A 20,236-nucleotide genomic window follows, 5' to 3' on the forward strand; every position below is an offset into this window, starting at 1 on the left:
GCTGTAAAGATTTGACCACTAAATACTCTTGTTATGTCAAACCAGACATTGAGAGCCTGCAAGTGCCTCGGGGCAGGGATCATCCTGCTTCTAGGAATGTATCTTCCCGATACCCAAAGCATGTTCATCTCTTCCGGTTTTGCAGCTGGAAAAAATGCGGCAGGGAGGGTTTGGTGAAGGTGGCAGCAGTTACTGGTGAGAAGGGGCAGCGGTGGAGGTCAGGCGTATGGAGGAGCAGTGTGTGAGGGCCCCTCGTCTCCCAGCAGCAAAGGCCTTTCTCCCGCACCGATTCAAATCGGTTTTTGTTTACGGTGTGGCTCAAAAGTGCCACGTGTCGGTTTGCAGGGAACAGCCTGCATATTTGGCAGCTGCTGCTGCCTTGTAGCTGAGATTTGGATAGTCTTGCACGTTATTTTTATGTTTCTAAATGCTTTTTGATCAAGATGAAGCAGAAGGAAGTTTTTTTTGGGGAGGAAAACCGAGTCTCTCTGTCTCTATTCGTTAGACGTATTTTTGTCTTGTGGGTAGCTGTAGGAAGTGGAGCAGAAAACTAGTCAGGCTGCTTACCTCTTCTCTGTACGGCATCTTCCTCCCCAAACCAGAGGTCTCCGAAATCTGCTGATTGCCCAGATAGATAACCGTGCTTTTCACTCTGGCGGAGTCGCACCCTTTCCGAAGATGAACCGCTCTGGCATCGAAGCTGAGAGAGAAGGACCAGTGTCCTTCTGGAGGTGCCGTCCACCATGCCCCGGACTTGGACAGCTTCTGATCTGGGGGATCGCAACCGTGATGCACTGCTGGGTCTCGGCTCTCCGGCCGGCGGGGAGCACCTCCTGCAGACCCCGTGGTGGGTCCGTGCCCCTCTGCCTGCGTACGCTGCCTCTGCGGGCAGCGCCGGCCGGCCTTGTGCACACCGGTCCTCTCGGCAGCCTCCAAGTCAACTCCGCTCCAAAACTGCGATAACGTTGCTCTTTTGGAGTGGGAAAAGACTTCTGACCTCGTTTTAGGGACCTTACCCTAGTATTTCTTGCTTTGGTTTTGTTTTGGATACCTGCAGTCATGCCTCAGTGTTTTGAGGACTGAGCTGTGCATCTGTTCAGTGAGACCTGGAAAAGCCTGTAGTGAATTACGCGCAAGGCGGCCTGCCCAGGCCGATGGGGCGTGCCGGGTGCGCGGAGAGCCGGCAGGCGTTTTCAAGGCACGGCGCTAGGACCAGGTACCCCTTCGGCTGTAACACCCCGGCAGCTGTTGCCGCAGAAACATGCTTGTGTCAACACCCGCGGCGTGTACTGCTCCGGGACGGCTGTGTCCCGGTGCAGTGCACGAGCACGATTGCGGTAGTTGGTGCTGATAATCTCCATCTTCATCTGTCAAGTTTTCAGCTGTATCATTCTAATGGTGAACTTGGAAATGCACCTCCCCAAGGCGAGCGAGAGGAGCTTGGACCCCGGGCAGATAACACGGCGCAGAGTGCGCACGTCGCCTCTCCTGCGCCAGTGCCTCTGCCTGTCCCGGCTGCCTCCGGCGTGGCGGCTGCCCCTCCGGCGCGGCGGGGGGTCACCCCGACGGGCTGTGGGAGCACGGGGTGGGAGAGTCGGTCAGCGCAGCTGCTGCCGCGTCCGCTGCCGAGCAGAGAGTGGGGATACTGTCCTGCGCTCGCCTTCGAACACAACATCTCTGTTCAGCGCTGGACGGGGCGAAGCCGGAGTACAATTGTTTGCTTCAGCTTCTTCTGGAGGAGCGGCTACGGTGGCAGCAGGGGTACCAGCGAGGGGATGCGTCATGAGTTGTATTTAGAAATGAGTGAAATCGCGGTTCTTGCGGATTCACATCATCTGAGACGCGCAGGATGAATGTTGTCAGTGAGAAAGCAGTACGTTGGACGGCACTTTGGACTTGGTCAGCAGCTGGACTGGTACAGCAGGGGTTCCTTTGGAAAGGCAGGTGATTAGAAATGAGGAGAGAGAAGCTCCTGGGTGAGATAAATGTGAACTTAGCAGACCTAGTTAGGGAGGAGGTCAGACATATGTGTGGTGAAGTGAGGTGTACCGAAGATAGACTGCTCCAGTTTACCTTCCTAACAAGAAGAATAAGACCTGTGCTGATTTATGCAGTAATTATCTGCAGGAGTGGCTCCTGAGGGTTATCGATGAGGCAAGGAGCTTAAACGCTACGTCTAATGATGTGTTAGATATTTATGTGGATGAGAGTACCGGCGGTGACATTAGGAAACCTGCCTCACCGCACAGACCAGCTCTAATCCACAGACACACCGGGGGAAGCGTCTGTGCAGGCTGTGGCAGTTAAATCCTTCGTGTGCACCTGCTGGGCCCATGTTGGAGATTAAACTTGGGCACCTGGTCTTAGTATGATGGATCCTCTTCATTAGATCTATTTGAGATGTTAAATTGGATAAGGAGAACGCAGCCTTGTTCTTTGGGACATCTGCAGTGCGGTTGACGATGTCGTTAAAATCAAGACTAGCGAGCTGTGTGGGCTGTGATAACGGGGAGTCCGTGGAGTTGGGCGCAGGCAGCGCTTTTTTCCCCTAAAAGGCAAGGAGTGATCGTGCCCTTCTGCGTTTGAGGGGTACTTAATTCTGAAGTGAAACCGTAGACATCACCCTGGCAGATGGGTGCTGAGCAGGGGTAGGGCAATCGAGCCGCGGGCGTTTGCAGGCCGAGGAGGGGTTGAGGACCGTGTCTCCCCAGACACACGCAGTCGCTTCAGCGAGGGATGCTGTGTCGCTGCGCAGGAGAAGGCGGCGGCAGCGGGAGCGCTGGCGCTTTTGTGAGCTGGAAGTTGAAGGATGTAAACAACCAGTTGTGCAAAACTGCACAGGGCAGAGTTGGGTAGTATGGCACCACTGTAGCAGGTTTCGGAATAGATGTTAATTATAGCCTCCCTTAATGAGCTGGGAGAGAACATATGTTGTCAACATTTGCAGCTGATACGAAATTGAGAGAAAGGAGTTGCCAGTATCTTAAAGCACAGAAATAATTTGGAGAGCTGCTCAGCACTTGCTGTGATTCGCTCTAGAACGAAATGAAGTTTTCTGTAATAATAATCGGAGACTTTTCTGAGGGAGCAGGGCAGAGCCCCACTCTCCGGCAGGTGAGAGCAGCGTGTTTGGAGAGGGGGAGCAGGCACAGCGCACGGCTGAGGTTCGGGCTTCCCAAATCCCTGGAGCCGGGACTGTCGCGCTCCCTGTGCCGGGACTGCGCCTCTGCTGTCGTGCTCAGCTCGGGGCCCTCGCTGCTGGAAGGGTGCTTGGTTCAGGTGGGCTTGTACGCCCGGCATGACGAGGAGATTAAAATACATTTAAGCTGGCTAAGCAGCAACTAAGAAGACGTACACCTGCAAGTATCTGAGCGTGAAAGTGCCATACGGCCTGGTGTAGCCCAGCGTGTTTAACGAGGTGTTGGGCTGAAATTCAGAGGTTGTGTGTCTGTTCCGTGTCATGCCTGGAGAAAGGTCTCCATAAGTGTGTTTGTGCCACTGGCATCTGAGACCTCCTTCCTGGCCACAGAGCTGTCTCTCTGACCAGGGGAGCTTGGCTGGAGGAGGACTGCTTCGGCAGGCTTCTTTCATCTCCGACAACTGGAATACTGTTATATCAACTTTGCCTTCATTTTATTACCGGGCAAAACGTCAGCGTATTTGGAGCTGTGAGCCTGGGGGCGAGGGGGGAATGCTGAGCACGGCTGCAGAGCTGTGCAGGTTGCATCTGGATGTGAGGGGTGTTTGAGGGACTTGGCCTTTGGCTTTTGGGGCTATAGCGATACAACTTGTGTGCCAAGCCATTAGCGTTGCGTCTGCTGTGCCCGTTTCTGGTCAGGGTCAGCAGACATCAAGGGATGGGTCTAGTCCTGTCCCAGAGCTTACGCTGCTCCCAGCACCCATCTCGGGAGGTTCTCGGGAGTGCTCCCAGCCTGGCTGCTTTACCCGTGTCCTCTCTCCCTGGCCACCTCCTCCTCCTCCAGGCACGTATCTGTGCCGTTCCTGTCTGCCGCCGGGGAGGGGGATGGGTTCGGAAAGACTCTCCCGAAGTGCTGGTGTTGGGGTGGGTCAGGCGAGGCTGGACCGGCTGCGGTTCTGAGTCACTGCTGTTCCCACGGCGTAAAGCCGGCGCAGGGGGGTTCAGCGGTGGGGGCCTGGCTGGACCGGGAGAGTTAGGGTAGCCGGGCGTTGTCTCAGCTGAAAGCCCCGGCTGGGCTGCAAGCCCTTGTGCACCGTGGACATCACTGGACATCTTAAAGTTGACCTGAGTACAGCCAAGCCAAAGGAGGTTTCTTTTCTTGAAGTTTCTTGGGAGTGTATCCGAGAATTGATGTGCGTGTTCTGCAGCCAGTGCTTGTCTGTCAGTGTCATCTTCTGCATTGGTCTGTGGTTCTGAGTCAGAGGAACACCTTTATTTGTAATTTTATTTATTTAAAAATGAGCTGGGAACAAAAAGCGATTCTGAAGCATCGGGCAGATCTTTCATGTTTTTGTTACTTCAGTTCGAGGGTAAACTCTGGCTGGTTTTGGTCACTGCACGCGTTTTTAATTTTCCAGTCCGTTCTAGTGCCACTTTCCTTGACAGCTCAGCACGATGAGTGCGTCTCCGTGGATGGGAAAGCATAAAGTCCCGACAGAATTTCCTTGAAAACGTTCTGTAAAGCAGGGGCCGTGCTGGCCTGGCTGCGTGTCCGCGCTGCGAAGCGTGGCCGGCAAACAAAAGCGCTGCCCTCGTGTCCTGCCCCGGCGGAGGTGCCGTGCCGGCGGAGGTGCCGTGCCGGCGGAGGTGCCGTGCCGGCACGGCTCTGGGCGGCCGGAGGAGAGGGGGATAGCGGCACTGCAAGCAAACCTTGTCCTGGAGCCGTGACTGTCTCTCCTAACCCGACTCCTTTCTTTCTGGCGGCCCAACAGCGTGTGACTCTGTGGGGGATTTCTGCTGCTGGTTCAGTAAATTAAACTTCTTGTTCTTCTGTCTTTGGCTTCAGGCTCTCCAAGTTTCTCTCAGCTGTCTTGACTCTGGTCCATGTTTTCACTTAACTTTTTCTTTTCCTCTCTGTTTGGACTGGGTTTTGGCTGTGTTTGAAGGCTGCTTTGCTCGTTTCACATAACGATCTGCATCTTTACTGTTCTAACCTTACCGTCTTTCTTTTACATCCCTGTTTTGTTTTTTCCTCTGTAAGTCCTGGTGATGGAGGTCACTTTAACATCATATTCATGCAGAGGGTGGGAATGTTGATTCTCTTCTTTTGACCTTAAATTTTCTTGGCAACTCTTGTTTTATAGAAGTACCTTTTAAAAATATTGCGTCTCTTGGAAGTTCCTCTCCATCGAGGGTATCAGGATTTTGTACATTCTTTAAAATGCTGATGCACGAGCTCGAGGTTTGCCATATGTTCTGGACTTGTCTCGTCAGAACGAAGTGTTCAGGGAGCAGCTCCGACTGCTGCTTGAGCTGCTTCGTTCGGAGGGCTTCCCCCGGGACCGACCCTGATGTTGTGCTGTTCAGACGTGCGGGAACGTAGCCTCCACCTGCAGTCTCCCGGTTTAACGTGATGTTTGAGGGATAGCAGAGAGCACGAGAAGTAGGTCAGATGTGGGCTTTGAGAGTCCCAGGAGTGCAGCCCTGGGGGGTTTATTGCAGTGCCCTCCCCCGGGGCAGCTCGGTGGTGGTGGGTGCTTCCAAGGCACCGTGCTTTAAGCCAGTGTGATCCTTCAGCAGCAGCTGTGCCAGCTTGCAGCGGCAGGACTGCCTGCAATCTGCAGGTAGGGAACTCTTGTTCTTATCAGGGGAACTTTCTTCCTTCCGTCAGCTCTGTGCATTGCATGGCATCTCCAGCCGCTGCCGCGCAGGGTCGTTGCTCCGGCTGGTGGTAGGTGTTTCTGAGGGTGGTGAAGCGTAGCTCCAAGCCTGTGGGTGCTGGCAGCACAGAAAATTCCTGCTACTTCTTCTGGCCGGCTGTCCCTGCGACAGGGCTTTATTTATGGGACTTTATCAACTAATATCTCTGAGGGAGAAACACGAGGCCAGAATTCAAGGCCATGGAGCAACTAGCCATTTGAAATAGCCATCTTCTGAAGCAGGACTGTGGAGATGGATGCTCAAGAGGGCGTTTAATATCGTTCTTATTAGTGACATTAGTGCTGCTTTCTCCCGTTCTCGGCAGAGTATGGAATGACACTGCTGGGTTTTGGGGTTTTCTACTCGTCTGCTCAGAGAGCAGCCCTGGAGGTGGGTGCAGAAGGGGGCTGGCTGACACTGGCTCCTCCAGGACTTGAAGGAGAGGAAGGCTGCACCAGGCCAGTTAGAAAACAAATAAAAATAAGCCCTAGAGAACCAATTTTTTGGCAAGAATGGACCGAGTGTTGCAAAACACCGGTTCAGAGGTATGCAGCTATCATCTGACTCGCTCAGAGGTGCAGTAAGGGGTCTAATGGTAAGGGTATCCAGATCGTATATAATCAATACAGAAGTTAGGCACACCTCCTCAAGACAAGTGTCGTAACCTCTACTTCATTATGGTCTTGGCCTTTTCGGAGAAGGTTTTGCCCGCGAAAAAGTGGCTGCTTTCTTATAAAGGCCCTTCATAAGCATCCATGTATCTGTGGGCATATCTTGGCACTTTCTTCTGGATATGAAAAGTCCCAGGCGGCATCAGGCCAAGGAGAATAAATATGATTTGTCATCTGACACGCTAGAATGATAGAGGGCACTGCAAGTACCATTTCTCCAGAAACTCAGGCGCTGCAGGCTTGTTGTTGGGTAAAGTCATGAGACGAGTGTTTCACGAAAGTACAGGGGCTTTGGTCCTCTGAATCATTTGCTTAGAGCAATCTGTTCCCAGCTGAGATGCAGTAGGAAGTGCCGTGGAAAACTGAGGCTGTTCGGTCTTGGAGCAGCTGAGAGCCATGAAGTCCTGCCAAACAGCGAGAGGAGTGATGATCACACCTCGGGCTGCGGCAGGGTGAGGAGCAGGAGTAGGGGTGGGGGCAGCCATGCTTTCTGGTATCAGCGCTGCCCGGGCTCCTCCAGCCAGGGTTTTCTGGCTTTCACCATAAAAGGTGCCATTTTCTTTCATAGCTCGTGGGTATATAAAGCATTTGTGAGTCCACATAAAGTGGAAGGTGAGAAGTAAACATGCTGGGAATGAAGGTCTAGAAAGTGTGTGTGACTACAAGTAAATGCAATGTTGTTCTCCTCTCGGTAGGACGATGGTGTGACTGCCTGCAGCGGTGCGGGGTTGGGTGTTTTGGCTGAGGAGGCGATTTCAGTTTGGGAGATGAAGGGCTGTCTGTAGCCATGATCCACTGGGTGTAGCTCAGGGTGGATAGATACCTTGTGGGGTTACTAGAACAAACAAAAAACCCAACCCCCCCAAAAACAAAACCCCCAAACAACCACACCTCCCCTAAAAACAGTCACAGCTTTCATCCTAGCTTTGTCAGCCCGTGGAGAGCAGACACGTCCTTGGCGTTAAAGGGTAATTACAGAATTTAACACTGTCTGGCTTCCAGTTTCAGGGTGGGAGTGCTGCAGACCTGAAGCACTCCCGGTTCAAATGGAGGATTTTCCTGAAAGCATTTCCATTATTTTCCTCCTTGGACAACTTGTACAGTTTTGGATAACGGTATTCTCGGCATTATCTGCCTTCAGTGCCGTGCTCACCATTTAGTCGATCCCTGAATCCTGCTTCCCTTTCCCAGGCTCTTTGGATGTCTCTGCAGTACTGAGGCAGCCTGGGAGGCAGCGGCGTGGAGTAATGGGGGTTTAGGAGACACACTCAGGGGACTAGGAAAACGAGCTGTTGTCTGAAGGCCAACGCTGCCTGTTCAGAGCTTCATTGCAGAAGATGGGAATGGTTATAATGAGAAAATGAGTAATGCTGTGGAAATGCGTGTCGTGCCGGGGGAGCAGAGCTGCTGCACCGGTGTGAGCGGTGAGCTGCCGTGCGTGTGCAGCGTGCGTGAATTCATCTTGGGTATTTTCTCTGCAACCATTATTTTCAGCTGTTTGGCCCAGTTCTAGGTCCAATTTTATATATTTCTACTTCTACAACTGGAGAAGATGGATAATCGAAGTCCTTCGAGGAAATAGTCCTGATAGTTTAGGGAATATATACTAGAGGGAGGGTGGTATCTACCAGCTGGATCCTAATAAATGCTCGCTTCGGTCAACTTGATGAAGTCTGGCGCACAGCTGCCTCTGTGGATGATGGATTTGTTCTGGTGGTGTTCTCCTGGCCACCCCATGGAGATCATCTGTGCATGGGCACAGCAGAGCACTCACTGCCCACCAAGAGGGGAATGGAGACCCCAGGAAGGCGACACATAAAATCGAGAATTACTTCTAGAATCTCGTCATCTTTCCTCTTCAGCCAGGACTACGGCCATCACCCTTTGTCTTGTAAGGGGGACCGGTGTCCCTGTCCCTCTTCTCCCCTCTCTGTTCCCCATAACAGTATGAAGGATAAAAGCATCAACGAGGTTCTCGAGTAGCTCGTTGCCCATCAGAAGCACACACGTGTCAATTAGCATCGTATTTGTTCTTCAGTCTGCTTTCTCCTGGGCACAATTTCTTTGTGCAACGGCAGCTTTCCGTCTGAAACCAGCATGTTGAAATCAAACGCTTGGGCAAATGCTGATGCTTGCATGGACCCCAAAATACTCTCAAGAGATCAGAGTTCAATAATCACCTCAAAATTAGAGAAACCTATCCTGCAGGGCTTGAGGAGGGCTTCATTTATATATATGTGTGTGTGCGTGTATGGTTGAATACCACTGTTCATGGGTAGCTGGGCAGAAATCCCAAATTAAAAAGCCTTTGAATATACATTAGAAAATGGTAAATGGCACATCCAGCATTTTATTATATGTGATAAGCTGCAGAATTGCTGTAGTACGTATAGGTGTAATTTATCCCCCTGGACAGGGAGGTTGGCTGGCAGGGCGGCTCGCTCACGTTGCGGAGAGCACGGTGCTCTGCACCACGCTCAGCGCAGCCTTTTCCCTGCAGGAGAGTAACAAGGGACAAATGTAAAGTAACTTTAACACTTTTAGTCTTCTTTACAGGTTTAAATTGATATTAAAATAGGGTATTTAAATTGCTTTCATTTAATTCGGTCTGCCCTAGTGCAGCAGTTCATCTCCAGCACTGCAGACCCTCGCGGCGCTGCCGCCCGGCTTGCAGGGCTGGGAGGTGAGGAGCCGGCTGCGGAGCCCGGGCGAGGGGCTGAAGGCCGGCGGGTGAGAGCAGCGCCCAAGGCTGAGGATAGGAGAGACTCCGGGTCTCGTCTCGGTGCTTATTGCTGGCGTTTCCCCCCAGCTGTGTGCAAGGGTGGGAGCAGCACAGGGCCGCGACTGCAGGAGGTTCTCCTCCAGCGTTCCAGTTTACAAGTCCAGGATACTCCGAGAGCGAGCGGTTTCTCCTCCTGCTTCCCAGTGCTCAGCTGTGCCGGGCTTTCGCTTTGGGTGGACGTTGACTGTTGGACTTGCCTTATCATCGCCCCGTGAAGTTTGACCAGAGGGATGTGGGCAGCGCTGGTGACGACTTCGCGCACCAAGATGCGGGTTGGGGAGCGTGGGCAGCAGGTACCGGCAGGGAGGGCAGCGCCTTGGCATGTGGCTGCCTGCGTTGCCCTGCCTTCTCCGCGGGAGTCTTGCAGGGCGGAGGAGCGAGCAGCACACCCGCTCAGCTTATGTGCTGCAGGCGGGTGGATGAGTTGTATGAGAAACACAGCACCGTGGTGAGAATGAGGACGGGGAACCTAAAAACGGAGCGGAAGGAAGGATCCTTCTCCTCTTGGAAGGATGGCGAGAAAAGGATAAAGCTGACAGGGTGGGAAGGGAAGAAAGCGTGTCCTGCCCCGCGGGACAACACGGAGCCAAAGAGGCGGAGGAGGGACGTGTGGATCCTCCGAGGCAGCAGCATTGGGTGACCTTGCTGATACGTCCCCAGCTGCAGTGACAGGTCAGGGGGCCTGCCCTGTGCGGCCCCGCCAGCAGCGCAGCCTGCACTCTTAGGCTTAGATGGGGAGGGCAAGGCTGCTGTGGGATTTGCACATCTTCTGCCAGATGGAGAGACTACCAGGCGTTAAAGTAAATCCCAGGATTTACCAGTGTTTTCCAGCAGCAGAGCATGGCACGGCGCTCGGCGGTTCCACTGGCTGAGACGAACGCCCTGCGTGACCATGCTGGCGAGGACGACGCGTGGGAGGGAGCATTAGCGTGCTCTGTGCCGCAGCCACCCTGTGCTGGACGTGGTCAGCCCAGCAACGTCCCTGGTCAGGAACTGACCCCTGGGGAGGGGGAGCGGGGCTCCGGTTAGCCCCCGCTACGGTCGCAACCCCCTTCAGCCCCAGCAGAATAACGTCACTGAGAACCTCAGAAACAGGTCCTTCATGGAGCCGGCTCCCGCTGCTGGGCAGCTGTGAGCTGACAAAGCCCATTTCAGGGCTGGGTTGTCAGGTTGGGGAGGTTCAAGCGGAGTAATCAGTGTGGGTTCCTGCTTGGAAACGCAGACCCGGTTTGGGGTGAAAGGAGAGCGGACAGAAACTGAATGTCCGGGCTCACAGGGTTCCCCGTCTGGGAGTAGCGTGAGCAGGTCAAAAGGGTTTTTAAGGAGAATGGACTCTAAATCTTCCCCTAATCTCCCAAGGGCTTTTGAGTTGGTGCTGTGGAAGTAACAGCACAGGCAAATCGGTAACAGAAAGGATGTCGGTGCCCGTGTCGGCGAGTCTTGGAGCCCAGCAGGAGCAGATCCGTAGGTGAACCCGCTGGCGCCGAGGATCCCCTTCCACGCCATGCCAGCTCCAGGCACGGGCCTTTCGGCTGAGCACCACGTAATGGCCGTGGTGGATGGATCCAGAGCCGGTACAGGTCATGTCCCGTGGTGTGAACCAGCATGCGGGCGTGGTGGCAGGAGCTTGGCTTCAGGAGTCTCTCCTGATCCGAGCCAGCGTGGACTTACCCAGGTTACACTTACAGGTGGTTGCATCAGGTTGGAGATCACTGGTCTTCACGGAGGGCCGTTTCTAAAGGCAGTGCGCTTTCCCTAGCGCTGCCTGGGACTCTGTGGTGACATGTTGTATTTACTGAAGACGACAACGGGTTGTCTCTGAAGCACGGTGGCTTTCAAATTTCCGGAAGGGTTCTGTGCTGAAGCTGTCATGAGTTTGGTTGCTCTTTGCTGTGGGTAGAAAGCAGTAGGGACCTCTCATTCCTGGACCTCCCCCCAAGCATAGCTTCTCTCTTTCCTCGGGGTCCTGGCAGGTTTCAGTCTTGCCTGTGGGGATTCCAGACTGCTGTGGCTCCCTGTTGGTTGTGCCAGTATGTCCTACAGCAGCTTCTCTGCTCCAGGATGGAGCTTTCTTCAGCGAAAAAGATACTTTCCAAACAGGATAACCTTAGCATTTCTCCTGAGAAGAGGTAATCGGTGAGCTGCATTGTTGCACTTAAAAAATAAAAATAAAGGAGGGTGTCTAGACTTTATTCCTCCTCTGTTGCCCACTTCACAGGATGATGAACATCCATCATAGCGGCTCGTTCCCTCGTGCTAACACATGACGGCTTTTGAGCAGCAATGCCACCTTGCCGTAGTAGCTTGTTCCTGTAAATCAGCTGCCAGTACTTTTGGAGATTTATCGACCTCACCTATCCTGAGACTCGTGGTGAGGTATCAAGGGGTGGGGAAGTGTCTGGGGAGGCTGGAGGAGCGTGTTCCCTGCGCGCTGGTCTTGGGCTGCTCGCAGAGAGGAGCCTGTCCCCTCCTGCTGAGCCACCTGAGCTCGCACGCTGCTCCCGCCCTGCCCTTGTCTGTCTCGTTGCGCTGCTGACTGCAGTCGTGTTCCTGGTATTGTTTGCTGTTGTCACTCTGAAAAAAATGCTTTTGTGGGTTGAAGGGGACCGAACGGGAAGCTGGGGTTTTCTGAGTAGCATGTAGTCCTTCAGCTGTCTTCCCTTATATAGAGACAACCTCTGTACTCACCTGATTGCTGTGAAGGTCGCTGCGGCTGGTCTGAGAAGGGGATATGAAAGAGCAGCGCCGGGGCTGGCTGCACCAAGAGGAACTGCCCTGTCTGCTAGCTCTTCGTGTACCCCCACCCGTGCATCCCTCCGGGAGCTGGGCGTGGACACGCAGTCCGTCCGGCAGCCGCAGCCGGGTCCTGGCTCTCCCAGCTGCCTCCTGCGCACGGACACAGGCACGTGCAAATGGGTCTCAGGCGACCCCGCACCTTACGGTCTCAGCAGTTGGCCTGGACCCTCTGGTTGTCTCGCTCTGGAGCAGACGCGTACCTGCCTCCCCAACCACGGACCTGCTCGCCGGCTGGTCCGGCCTGATCTTTTGTGACCAGGCTGACGTGCGAGCTGTCGCTCGCGGCCAAGGCTCGGCCCGTCACCCGTGGCCTGACTCCAGCTGCTGGCACTTGAACCTCCACGTGCACACGACAGAGCCCCCCACCCGGGAAGCGGGTGGAGATGGGGTGTAAAAGAGAACAGAAGGGCTGCGCTGGTCCGGCGCTTGCTCGCCAGCAGCCGGCCCCTTTCATCTCCGCATCCCCGTTTCCCCACGCTCCCTCCTCCCCAGACCTCTCGGCCGCTCCCTTTCCCCTCCTTTGGTCCCCCTGTAAGCCCCCCATAGCATGTCTTGTCCAGCCCCCAAATGCTCTGCCCCTGCGCCCCGCAGCGTGTCCCACCACCCCGGGCCGGGTTACGGGGCTCCCGCCCGCCCTCGTGGCCGTGCCGGTGAGCCGCTCCCGAGCCAGCCCTGGAGCAGCCGGGTCCCTGCGATGGCGAGTTGTTTGAATCCACATTTGAGGGATGATTTGGGGATTTAGTCTGTTGTGTTTCTCAAGACCTTTTATTCGTGGATCTCAAAATGTCATTGCAAATGCCGGGTCTCCCCCGCAGCGTCCAGGGAGATCTGCCCCTCTTCCGTGTTGCCTCGGGTTCAGGAAGGGTCCAGGGCCTTGAAGGTGCCATATGCGATGTAGGGGAAGGTTCCTGCAGAGCCAAGCACGAAGGCTGGGAGCAGAGGCGCGACGTTGTTGTACAGGACATCCCCGTGATAACCTGGGATAGGTTCTCTTGAACCACTTAAAGCTTGGCTGAAAAATGGCTGCAGTAAAGGGCATCTGTGTCACCTCTGCCTAAAGCGGCAGGAGGATATAGCACTCTAATTTCTTTGTTGTTTTCCCTTCAGTTGCACCAGCAAGGGGACTTTGCTTTACTGGAAGTAGCGGAGGATCCCAGCATCCCTGTGTACGAGTCTCCCGTCCCCTGACTTGTGGCAGCGTCTCAGAAATGAGGGTTCAGCAGCGTAGGAGTCAGTGCTGCTTCTGAAGATCAGCCAGCGAAGGCTTTGCCTGTGTGGCTGAGGGTGACCCTAAATCCTCAGCCTAACTGAGCAGTGGCAGAGGGGTGAGCTTAGCCCCGGGGGACGAGCAGGTCTGCACCTATGTGAGCGGCGCAGGGGGGGCCTGCGGCTCCCCGCTGTGCAGAAGACTGTCCTGTTGTCTGTCTGTCTGACTGTCCTGTGGCGGGATGGATGCTCCGAGCAGAAGGCACCCAGAGCAGCTGGATGGAAAGCCGGTGCGCGTGAGCGAACGTATTGTGGAGAAGGGGCTCCGACTGAACGCCTGGCTGGCCGTGCCCCCGCCGGGGCGAGCGGCCCTGGGGCTGCTCCTCGCTCTGGCTGGCAGCAGTTTCCTTTCTCTTTCGCGAGGAGAGCTGTCTTTGCGGTGGCTTCGCATGGCAGGGTTTTTATTTCACTTGCCAACATGGATGTGTGCACCGTGACGCTGCTCGCTCTTAATGCGCGGCTTTTAGCCTGCTTCCCTTTTCGGCTGCGGGTGCTTCCCTGGCAGTGCTGGAAGTGCCTGGCTTGCGCGCCCGGTGGCCCGGCTGGCTCGTGCCTCCTTGGGGAGCCACAGCGAAGTCTCCCAGCCTGCTCACGGCTGCTGCCCCCCTCCTCGCCTTCAGCCCCTCTCTGCTGCGGTTTTCATGAGGGCAAAGCAGTCCCACCCCTACATCTACTTAAAATCAATTCCTTCAGCTGGAAAGATTGGGGAACATTCATTTTTTAGCAACCTGCAGCTTTTAAAGGGTGATGTGACTCAAGCTCTGGCTTCTCCGAATCTGGGAGAAGCCGTCCCGTGCAGCAGTTGCTGATGCTGTGGGCAGGAGCCGGGTGCGGGAAGCAGGAGGGCAGCGGGGCTGGGGCTGGCCTCGACCGCAGCAGCCGCGCTGCCTCGGGCTCCCTGCCTCCAGCTTCGTCCTCAGGGCCGGTTCCTGCCCAAGAGACGTGGTGTAGCAGTCAGCGTCCGGGGCAAGCGGAGGTGGTTTTCACAGTGTCTCAAAACTGCTGTTGTCTTCTGACGCTTGGTCCGTGCGGTGCGCGTCCGTGTCTGCGGCCAGGGGTGCAGTGCCTGCATCGGGTTAGCGGTGCTGTCTTGATGAAGGGTTAACGTGGGACTACAGGGTTGGTTTGTTGTTTCATTTTATGTGTTGTTTTTTGTTTGGTTGGTTGGTTTGTTTTCTTGCAGTGTGAATGTTTCATTCTTGTTTTCTTTACCCCTTGTAGTATTAAGCACAAAAGTTATTTTTCCACTCGCTATTCTTTTTGCTTAGTCCCCCGGAGTCAGTCTAGCTGCGTTTGCCTTGGTGTCCTCTGCACCCCCATCGGCGCTGCTGGCGGCGAGTTGCTCGGGCTGTGACTGCTCGGCTGCAGCCGAAGCGGGGCGGCAGGTTGGCTGCTCTGGGCCGGGTCCGGCAGGCTCTGTGCCGTGCACGCCATCTTCATTTTCCATGCAGCCTTGAGGAAGGCATGTAATGCACCCATACAGCTCTGCTAGCTTGTGGCTACTGGCAGAGGGTGAGGGAAGTCCAAAATGTGTGTGAGTGCCCGTAGGCAGCTCTCGCTCGAGGACAGGACTGCACCGGTCTGGTCAGAGCCGCTCGGTCAGACCCAAAACTGTGATGGAGGAATTCAGATGCCAAAGAGGGAGTTCCTGGGGTCTGGGAGAGGTCTGCTTGTTACGTTACTGGGGTTACTGCACGCTGCTGCATCTCGCATCGCTGTGTGGACTCAGATGCCATTGATTACCTGGTCTGGCAGCCTTGCCTGTCGCCTTAGGTTTGGGAAGCGCCGGGAGCCGTGCCGGCACGCTGACACTGATGTGGCTGCTGGTGGCTTCATCCCTGGGGGACCACGCTGTCCTTCCCCTTGGCTGGCCTGAGAGCGTTTCCTATTGCAGCCCTCCCTTTCACTGGAATCATTTGCAACGTGATTATTTTGCTTGGCTTGGCTCCTTTGTCTCAGCCCATGAGGGCTTTGGGGTTCGTGGAATTTTCCAAGCGCCGGGGCGGCTGGAAGGGAGCTCCTGCGGAGTCTGCAAATGGGGGCCGAGCCCCCACGAATCTCGCATCGGGAGTGTCATCACACACCACCCCGAAAGCAAAGACGGTCTCCTCGCCCTGGCATTGGGCCTGGCGTCGGGCAAGAGGAGGATGAGGAAGGGGCTCTGGAGGAGGGGGGAGAGTAAGAAGCTTGCTCACTGGTCTTGGATCGCTTCCCAGAAGTGCTTGCTGGAAAATGTGGACTCTCCTCCCTGGGTCCGGAGGGAGGGACGGGGAGCTGGTGGGCTCGTCCCAGCTCCTGCTCCAGCCTGGGCTGACCGCTGCCGTGGTTCACCAGGCTGCACGTGGGGGCTGAGTCACCTCGGCGTGCCGGCAGCCACCTCTGTAGGCTCTTGGGTGGACACCACCTGCAGCCTCCAGCCCAAAGTGCTTGCTTTGCTGAGTACTAAAAGCTGACGGATTAAAGCAGGTTCCCAGACTGACCGAGCTTTTCTCTTAAATCTTCCGTCTCCTCATCTAGCTCGTGCTGTTCTCAGGGCTGGGTGCTGGGGAGGAGGTGTGGAGAGCTCCCTCCCCGCAGGCCCAGGGCCCGGTGCCGGGGAGAGCAGGGAGCTGGGACGCCCTGGCACCCCGGCAGGGAGCTCTGAGCAGCGGGGAGCCCCGGGGACAGTGTCGGCGGGGACAGTGTTGGGGGAACGGTGCCGGTGGGGCTCAGGGCGAGAGCCTGGGGAGCGGAGTGCTCTCAGGAGGAGGAGGAGGAGGAGGCTCGGCGTGGTCCCCCTGAAGCAACCACGTAACCTGGGGACGGCCAGCGAGATCTCCGCCTTGCAGAGGCAGTTTCCCCGCGGCACTGCTCCCGCTGCGGCCCCTGCTTGTAAACCGGGCTGTATGGAGATGCCTCTTTGCACAGAAACCTTCAGACGTGTCAGAGGAAAAGGCTGAAACCTGCCTGCAAACTCGGTCTGTTCCTACATTGTAGGAACTTGCGTTTCTGTGCTGACGGTGACGGAATAAAGCCCAAAGCCCAGCTGGGCGCAGGGATCGAGGCAGTGATGGGACCGAGGATCCGTTTCAAGGAGTTGCTGTAGGAGGTTTTCTCCCTGTGAAGTTCTTCTACTTCATTTCTTATTTCAGACAGATTTTGTTTGATTTCAGTGCTATTTTCTCTTTCCCCACTGGTGACTTTCCAGTTGGTTAAAATATTCGCTGTAATGGGACTCTGGGCCCCTCCAGGGTGAGAGTCTCTTTATGGACAGCCAAAAGGCTTGAACATGGGGATTTCGTTCTGTCGTGAGCTAAACTCCTCTGTGACCTGTCTTTACTGGAATCGTCTTGGGGACAATTTTTTTTCCTCGAAACTCTTGGGATGAATTGTGAAATCTGATTTAGGGGAGCAAATGTGGTAAGAGAGTTTGTCAGCGGTGATGGTCGGGTGGGGTGCAGCCGCCCTCCGAGTCAGCTGAGTGCGTTTCCCATTCCCTGGGGTTTTTGCACCAGGTTTCCTCCTTGTTTCAAGCAATGCTGAGTGTTATAAAGCCCAGCCCTGTGCAGACGTGGGAGCTCCCTGCTCCGGCTTTGCAGGCAGGCTGGCTGCAGTGCAGGCAGGCTGCCTGTGGGATTTGTCTCCCAGCCCCATGTGCCCACTCACGTCTCGGTTATATGGGTCAGATTAAACCAAGCTTCAGTCGCCATAAGCTTACCTTGTTGCTGGGAAGTTTGTTTTCTGCTCTGTGGTAAAGCTTAGGAAAGTGTTGGAGGGCCTTTCTCCCTTTCTGGGAGAAGAGGGTCTCGACAGCTTCTCTCTGCGGTTCAAGTACAAGCTGTTTGGAACGCAGATATGCGGCCATGACTTGGGCTCTCTGCTGAGAGAAAAGGACAATAAAATGCCGCAGGAACGCAGTGCTTCCTTCTCACGTTGCTTACTTGCTGGGCAGACTCACGGCCACCCAAAGGATTCAAGTGAAGGGCTGGGGAGGCTGAGCTGTGCTGTCGTGCCCCAGGCCAAGGTTAGGATGGCACCGTGCGCCGATGGCTTTCCCCGTCCAGCCTCTTGAGCTGGGCAGGGTTCACAGCTCTGCCTCGGGGCTTGGGTCAGGAGCCAGGGGTTGGTGGGAGCTGCTGCTCCCACAGCAGCGCATCTTGAGCACAGCTGGGCAGCCCGGATCGTGGAATAAGTGTAGTCGTTTGTCCTTGACAGGGCGTTACTAAAAATGGGGAGAAACGGTACGGTACTTGGTGCCCGTAGCTCCCCTCACCCATCTCGGCTGCGAGAGTTCGTAACAGTGACCTAAAGCCACCGATGGCTCAGAAAATTGGCATTACAGTACATGTAGGAGGGACGCTGCCAAGTGGTTTAGGCTTGCATATAAATTAATGGCAAAACTGCCATAACTTTAAAATTTGAAATGAACTATTTCTGTGAATTTAGGCTTGCATTGTTGAGTTAAGAGGCTGTGATCGCTTTTTTCCTTTTTAAAAAGAATTTCAATTTGGGTACCTAGATAGTACTTTACAAACAGGACAAAAGGTCCTTAAGTAACAGCTGATAACGTGCCTGATGCTACCGGAGACAGGTTAGTAACTCCCTGTCCTCAAGTGTTCACCGTGCTTTGTAAAGCCTGGGTGAAAGGAGAGTTCAGAAGACATTACTTGCTTTGTTTTGCATGTAGTTACCCTCATGGAAATCTTTGTCTTGAGGGGTGGGACGGGCTTAGTGAAGAGCAACAGATGAAAAACTCTGTTCTATGGGAAAGCCCAGAGGGATGCATGGGAGCAGTGACAGAGGTGACAAGTCCTGGAGCTGCAAGGGAGGTCGGTGGCCTTGAAGTGAGGTGGGAGATCTGCAAGCAGGGACCAAGGTCTTGCCTGGCCTGCGTGGTCACAGCATCTTCGGGTGCTGACGGAATCCCGAGAGTCTTTGAGACTTTTCAATGCTGGCGTAAGCCATATTTTTTTTTAAAGTTAAGAAATGGGTTGCCGGACAAGCTGTAGCTTAGTCTCAGCTGTAGGACCAAACAGAATTCAGTTAGGTCCAGATGAAGTGCACTGCCGACTCCCATCCATCGCGGCGCACGCGTGCACCGTCTGGCGAGCAGCCCCTGCTCACCGCAGGCCTTGCGGTGCACGGTGGGATGCTGTGGGAAAGAGGACAGGGGTAGTGATGACTTGAATCTTGCAGATGTTCAGAGTTTCCTGTCCGTATAACAGTTTCTCGCTTAATTTTTCTGGCAAAACAGCAGCAAAGATGAATGATTGCCGTTTTGAGTCTCAGCAGTTATCGCAAGGCTGGAAACTCCACCTTTGTGGCTGTAGGCAGAGAGCAGGCTGTAGGGCAGGCGTCTTAGTGACGCGCACTTCTGCTTCGGCTGAATTTCTTCTCTGCTCTTTGCAGGATGGGGAGTTCATCTCTGCCAGAACCGTCACCCATCGGAGCAGTGTTTTATTTCTCTATTCTCAAGGGTTAAGCTCTGTCATAGGTAGAAAATGCAGCCCTGGGCTTGGAGCCCAGGGGTTCGTGCCCGTCCTTACGTGCTGTGCTGAGACTGGGCCAGGTCCTCCTGCCTTAAGAAACGAAAAAGTGACGTTCCTGCTGTTCCTTGATCTTCTGGATCGTGTGTCTGGCAGAGCGGTGTGGGCCGTCGGCTCACGCCGTTGCAGAGGTACGACCTGGTCAGACATGAGCCCTGGCAGCCGTCGCGCCTGGGTGCAGAGCTGCGTGGCAGGAGCTGGTGATGCTGAGCTGGCTGCGGGGATTTCTTTGGAGGAAGCCCACCTTTCCTCCTGGACTCAGCACTGCGGTTCAGTGAAAGACCCAAGAGATGCCCCCCACCCTGAGGGCAGCTGGGACTCGTTTGTAAAGCACGGCATCGCCTCTGAGCATCCGCTCGACCCCTGTTCGCAGCGAGCCGCTTCGCTGTCCCCTGTCTTGACGATGTGTTGGCATTGAGGTCATTCCTCCAACCTTCCAGTTGTGATTTCAGCCGCTCAGCAGGCAGTTCTTAACCTGTTAAGACCTTTCTCACTCCTCTTAGGCTTTCCTGCCTTCCCTTGCCCTCAAAATCAATTCTGAATTATCTTATGATTTCATTTGAATTCTTTCAGGAGATGGGGAATTTTAGGCTTGTGGAGATGGAGGAGCTCCTCAAGCCACGTGGAAACTCTTCTAGCCTTGTCCTCTGGTCTCCAGGATCCACCTTCAGGCACCCAGTTTTGCAGGTGTGGGCAGAGACAGGCAGCCAGACCGGGAATGAGCGACGTGCTCTGCTGCCTGCCCCGCGCCTCGGGCCTGTTGATTTTGGGTGGAGGAGGAGAATTTTGTTTCCTGCTTGTAAGAATTAGATTGAACAGCGTTTCCTTGCCTTACCTGTCAAATAGTGCATCTCCCACACTGACGGAGGTGACGGATGTGCTTCAGATTGCCTAGAAGCTTCTCCCTTGGGGCTGAAACCAGTCATCCTGCTAATCTGGAGTCTACGAAGGGAGGAGGCTGTTCCTGCTGGGGTTACTGGGGTCCAGCGTGCCGGTCGAGCACGGGGCATGCCTTTTAATTTCCCCAAGCAGAGAGCAGTCACCATCTACAGGATTGCTGGCCTGTGCCTGGGATAAAGGTGAGAAGAGCTGCGTGCCGTGCTGATCTCGAGGAGCCGGCCCAGAAATGCTGGTCCCTGCTTCTGGCACAGCCGGATCCGGGGCACATCAGCGGCTCCGAGCTGGCAGCAGGACCAGACTGGGACCAGCTCTGGGGAAAGGCGCCCGCAGGAGGCACTCGGCGTGGTGCCGCTGTCCTTCCCACTCAGCTCCGGTGACCTCAGGAGGCAGCCCTGCCTCTTAAAGGCTTTCTAGATAATCTCTTGTGTGTGGAGGACGAGGTCATTTATGTAACATG

At 55.0% G+C, this 20,236-nt stretch overlaps 1 protein-coding gene and 1 long non-coding RNA gene across 7 annotated transcripts in view; both read left to right on the plus strand.

Annotated features, from left to right (window-relative positions):
- SBF1 (SET binding factor 1) overlaps window positions 1-20,236 on the plus strand; it is an 88,225-nt gene that overhangs the window by 7,973 nt on the left and 60,016 nt on the right. The gene's annotated exons all lie outside the window — the stretch shown is intronic.
- On the plus strand, window positions 1,232-6,459 carry LOC142078529 (uncharacterized). The gene is made up of 2 exons (XR_012672258.1): window positions 1,232-4,752; window positions 4,787-6,459. It is a non-coding gene; the product is annotated as an uncharacterized LOC142078529 (long non-coding RNA).

Source organism: Calonectris borealis, chromosome 1 (genome assembly GCF_964195595.1).
Source record: "Calonectris borealis chromosome 1, bCalBor7.hap1.2, whole genome shotgun sequence".
Lineage (NCBI taxonomy): Eukaryota > Metazoa > Chordata > Aves > Procellariiformes > Procellariidae > Calonectris > Calonectris borealis.